Genomic DNA, 5,606 nt, shown 5'->3' on the forward strand with positions numbered 1-5,606 from the left:
GCCACGGAGTGCCACAAGATATTTTATCTTCTAAAGGGTGACGTAAGCCTAGAAAGTATGGGAACCACTGCACTAGCGTGACAGCACTGATGTTACCATGGTAATATCTATTAATTTTATTTAGAGTAGACCTATATGGCTCCCTGTAGTAACAAAGCCAATGTTTGTTCACTTTACAGAATTAAGTGATGCCGAAAATGAGGCAATTTCACCTAAAAAGACTACTGCAAGTGTTTTATGTTGTGTGTATTGCTTCTACAAGTTTTCTTGCAATTCTTAGTGTTTCCAACAGTGAAACAAACGGTAAACAGGCCATTGGCATCTTTCCAACAAGTTTGCTGTGTGGCTTTCGTCTACCTTTTTCTTCACCCATTCAAAAACGGACCATTCAAGCGACCACTAGAAAATCAGTTGTTACTGCATTGAAAAGCTGCTTAGATCCTTTTCCTTCTGTTTTTCAAAAATACAAAGTTCCGCTTTTTCTTTTGGACAAAGATGTTTTGTCGGAAATAAGTCAACTTCAAGAAAATCTCGTGGACAATTGCGTCGATCTGCAAAAGGTTTTTCACAACTTTTGTTTTAAATATAATAAACTAATAACATTTGCGCTTGAAGCTAAAACCTTCGAAGACAAATACCAAACAATTATCGAGGATCTTGAATCTCATGGCTACATAGTTCATTTATCCATGGATGTTGATCCAAGAATTTTAACAGCTGATGATGATCATGCTCAGGTCATACCAACTCATTTCTGGATAGCCAGCACCAACCATGTCATTCATGTTGCTTTATTACATGAACGATTGAATGGTTCCATGTGGATTGGCTCAATAAAGTCACATGAATGGAAAATCACTGATGAAATTTTGACACCTGCTTTAACAGATGGAGTAAACATCACAGGAAAGATCGGCAAAAAACTTATAAAACATGCACAAGCTTTTGACAAGACTAAATTTATCGATAGTTTTCGTTTTAATACAAGTAGACAGGAAATGCACATTCCCTGGAATGTTACATCATTTTTGGAGGAATATGAAAATTCCCAGTTTATAGAATGCGATTACAAAAGAGCAAGAGAATACAAAGAAACGTATGAAAAATTTTTAACGCCTGAAGATGAAGAATTTAAAATCAAAGCCAAAGAACTGATTGTGCAAGCAAAATCGGTTTTGGACAAGCTAAACGTCCCGTTCTCTTTGAGCGGCGGAAGCTGTTTAGGTTGGTACAGACAATGTGACATCATTCCATATACAGAAGACGTCGACTTCGAGATTCTAATATATAACTATAATGAAAAAATCATTGATGAGATGCAAAAAGCAGATTTCAAGTTAAAAACTAAATTTGGAAAATTACATGACAGCCTTGAATATAGCTTTCGAAAAAATGGTACCGGTATTAAACTAGATATCTTCTTTGTGTACGAAGAAATAGATCATTTTTGGTTTGGTGGAATGAAAAATGGTCAAAAATACAAATTTGAATTGCCTATTTACACACTTTGCTTGACTGAGTTATTAGGTGTAAGCGTACGAGTACCATGTAATCCTGAAAAATACATTAAAATGAATTATGGAACGAACTGGAGCGTTCCACCACAAAGCTGGGTCTGGAATGAAAGTCCAACAAATATAAAAACTAATGGAATGTGGAATCAAAGTGAAATGAAAGAAGCATTTCAAATATTTTAAGTTAATGTTTGTATTTTTTGCTGTTTGAAAGTAAAGCAAAATTACGATCGTGTCAAAAACTCTGCAATCTTTGTTCTGCGATAGTGATGGTGACTTTAGCTAGATATTGCGATAAATGCTGAACAGCCAATGTCAGAGGTAGGCAGTAGCGATCTACTTTTACAGCGCCGCTACCAGCGCGCTACTTTTTTGGTAGCGATAGTGGTAGTGGTGTTACATTTTTATTAGAGTAGAGGCTGCAGTAGCGACTTTACTTTTCTATGTCGCGGTAATAGAAAGGCGCTATATTTGCTTTAGCCGTACTTCCTCTGCCAGGTACTTTTCACTTTAAAGTGAAAAAAAAGATTCTATTTTAGAGATTTTTTATGAAAACTCCATAAAAGTTTATTTATAGTGTGATGCATGGCCACCTGGAGATGCGGCCTGATTTGTCACATTTTGTAGATTTTGGTTACAGCTACTGCTACTGGTTGACTGACATTTTTGGAGATGTTTTTACTTTTTGCGGTTTCCTAATGACATAAAACTTTTTTGTTGCCTTGGGGAAGCAGAAGCAAATGAGAAAAAGTAACTTAAGTTGAAAAATGCAAAATCAGACTGTTATTGAAAATTAACAGTCTGACTAAAATCTTCAAAATCAAATTTTCTTTGTTTTTCAACATGTAAGAATGTTAAAAACTATTGTGTCATTTGGGGAAAAGAATAAAGAAAGCGTAAAAGTATAATTTTTAGAAAAATTTATTTAAACGTTCGCCCAAAGTTAGAAAAACCTGGAAATTTCTGCAAAATGTGACAAATCAGGCCATATCTTTAGGTGGCCATGTGTGATGCAAACCCTGTATAAAGTCAATAGTGACCAGTGGTGTTTATTCCAGATGTTCAAGGTGTTTACTGAACATTCTTTAAAACTAAAGCAATATGTTTTGTTTGTAATATGCAGATTTTTGTGATCGTTCAAACTACTTTGTTTTAAATCAGTTTGCTTGCCCTTTTAAAATCCTTAAAAGTTTATTCTTTACGGTTGACTAACTTCAAGCGTTCTCTTGAAGATGTTAGAGTGGAATTTCTTTTTCTTTTAACTCTTAATCTTTTCACATCTGTTTCTCCATTATAATGGGTGGCAGTGAACACCTATGAGGAAAATTGATAAACAAAAAACCTTCAAAATAGAAAAAAGAAAGCAGTGTAAGCTTCAAAAAAGTTTCGCAATAATTCACAAACATTATAATGTAGCCTGCCGTGGGGCTACGCATATTGATTGTGACATAATTGCACATTTTGTAGCTGCCAAATTAGCATGGAGCTTTAGGCGGTTTTGTAACAGGATTATCAGATTCAGCTAATTTCATATTTTATATCTACCCTAATTAACATGTTGACATTTGAACTTCTCACATCGTCGTACTTCAATAATGCCATTTGCAGTTTACTCATTGATAATTCTCCGCAACACCATTATCTGTCATCTACGGCAGGGGTCACCAAACTACGGCCCCGGGCCGAAACCGGCCCGCGAACTGATTTCATCCGGCCCGCCACGTACTGCGGAAATAACAGCTGCACTACAACTGTTAAGGAAAAAAGTTACCAGGCAGCCTATATGTTGGTGTTCTGTTTTTATCATTAGGCCACCACAAATGGGGACAGCCTAGGCCAAATTTGAAAAGATGTAATGTTTTTTCAAGAGCACGATGCCCTGTAGTGTATCACAGCAGGGGATAGCTTTTCCAGCAACCTTTCGATTTTCATCACAACTTTGCTATTCCACCGCTGACTTTGTTATTTATTGTGCTCAATTCAAGTCAATGGAGATTCTAAATAGTTGTATGTTTTTTCGCAATTTGCATCCGGCCCGCAGCTGTTAATCTCGCAGCAATCCGGCCCTCAGAGAAAAAAGTTTGGTGACCCCTGATGTACGGTATTGTGATTACGCATTGTTTTTTTTTAAAATGTTTGGTAATAAACATAGACCTCTATTGGTCTGATGAAAATAAATAATAACAGAAGAATAAATCAGATTCAGGTACAAATTTAACATGTTTATTAGGGCAGTATCATAAAAGAATTTATCAGATTTGCATAATTTCATGCTTTATGGCTGCCCAAATTAAAGTGTTGATTTGGATAGTTTTATAGAAAGATGAGTCAGATTCAAATAATTTCATATTTTGTACTTTCTTAAATTACAGTAACATGGCACAGTGGATGAATGAAATTAGTTTCAAGCAACTGTATCATGTTGATTTGAATAATTTCACGAAAAGATTAATGAAATTCAGATAATTTCATAATTTGTAGCTGTCCAAATTAACATGTTGATTTAGGCAGGTTCATAATAGGCGTCGATTGCGCGGGGTACGAGGGCGACGCCTCTTTGGGTCTGAGACAGAGGGAGACAGGTATGTTTGAATTTGATTGTCTGATCCCCCAGGTTTTTCAGTAGTATTAACTACTTTGTCAGAAAACTGCAGGTTTTGCGCTCTTTACCGAGATGCGCAACCTATCTTTGTCCAAAAATGGCATCGCCTTATGTTTTGTAGCAAACGTGGCGACTGGGATCGTGCTTTGGTAATTTTAGCTCTTCAGTTTAACGTTGAAGCACGAGCTTGTCTGGAATGTCCTGGGGCGGATTAGCCCATCAGAATTCGGAAACTTTCCCGGTGGCCATGCAGAATTCTTATATGTGGGCCGGTTGAATGTTTGGATGTGTGCTGGTCGAGTGATCACAGTCTTTTGCTATGTAGACTACTGAGAAAAAAATTAATCAAAGTGCGCAACTGCACAAAGCTTATTTTGCACGAGCAAGATTTTAAGCTTTAGTAGCGTACTGGAATCAAAAAGCATTTATTTGCATGGAAAAAGATTTGTCTAATGGAATTAACATCAAGCGTAGAGTACGCCAAGGATGTGCATTTTCTGCATGTTTTTTAAATTTATATAAAAACGATTTTTCGACACATTGATAAAATATAAAATGAATGAAAGTTGGCGGTTCAAACATAACGAATTTACGCTATGAGATCATTCTTTATGAAATCATCCAGGCTACGTCACCCAAGGTCAGAGATTTTCATGAAATTTTACAAACTTATAGAGCTTAGTATTTTGAGCAAAACAATACTAATTTGTGAAAAATTGGGTCAGTAATTCAAAAGTTATGACCCTTTGAAAATGATCAATTTTTGGTGATCACTAGGGCGATGTTTTGTCACCAAAGTTATTTTTTTTAGTTGTACCAATTAACAAAAGAAATGTAAAACCAAAATTTCATGGTAGTGGGGAAGAAGTTATAAAGTTATCAAAAGTCAATTTGTGTTTTTAGGTTACTTTTCATTTGTTAGGTCACTTTATTTTGCATACTTTTTTGCCTAATGCCCCTATTTATTTATCTTTCATTGCTACTGGAGATGAATTTGCATTCTATGTAATGCCAAGATTTTTAATATACAGTATCTTGTACTATGGTAGGGATTTTAAGTTTGCACTAGCCCATGCTTGTTCGTATCGCGTGCATTCTCGAAAACTCACAAAGCAATCTTTTCGATAAAACAAATTGTGTTAACTTTAACCACTTGTTTTCCCTGCAACAGCTAAAGTGTTTGGTTGACAGAAATTTCCTGCCAGAGAATTGTGTAATTTGAATGTGTAAATATAATTGAGCACAAATGGAAACTAATTTAGATGCTTTTATCTTGAATTGCTGATATTTTTGCGCTTTCTTGTTTTCTTTGTATAAAGTTACTTTTTGGTTTTTCGCAAAATTAAGGTCACCTTTTTGAGTTTTTTAGGTTACAAAAAAATCGCCCTAGTGATCACTCAAACATGAAATTTAAAAAAAAACTTGAAAGATAATTTTAAATTGTTATCACAGACGTAGTTTTTAATGTATAAATATGGAATTGGATCAAC

The 5,606-nt window shown here is 35.3% G+C and overlaps 1 pseudogene; it reads left to right on the forward strand.

Annotated features, from left to right (window-relative positions):
- The first annotated feature begins 689 nt into the window (after positions 1–689).
- LOC145779057 (ribitol-5-phosphate transferase FKTN pseudogene) lies at positions 690–1,697 on the forward strand (annotated as a pseudogene).
- Positions 1,698–5,606: the final 3,909 nt, after the last annotated feature.

This window comes from Aplidium turbinatum, chromosome 10 (assembly GCF_918807975.1).
Source record: "Aplidium turbinatum chromosome 10, kaAplTurb1.1, whole genome shotgun sequence".
NCBI lineage: Eukaryota > Metazoa > Chordata > Ascidiacea > Aplousobranchia > Polyclinidae > Aplidium > Aplidium turbinatum.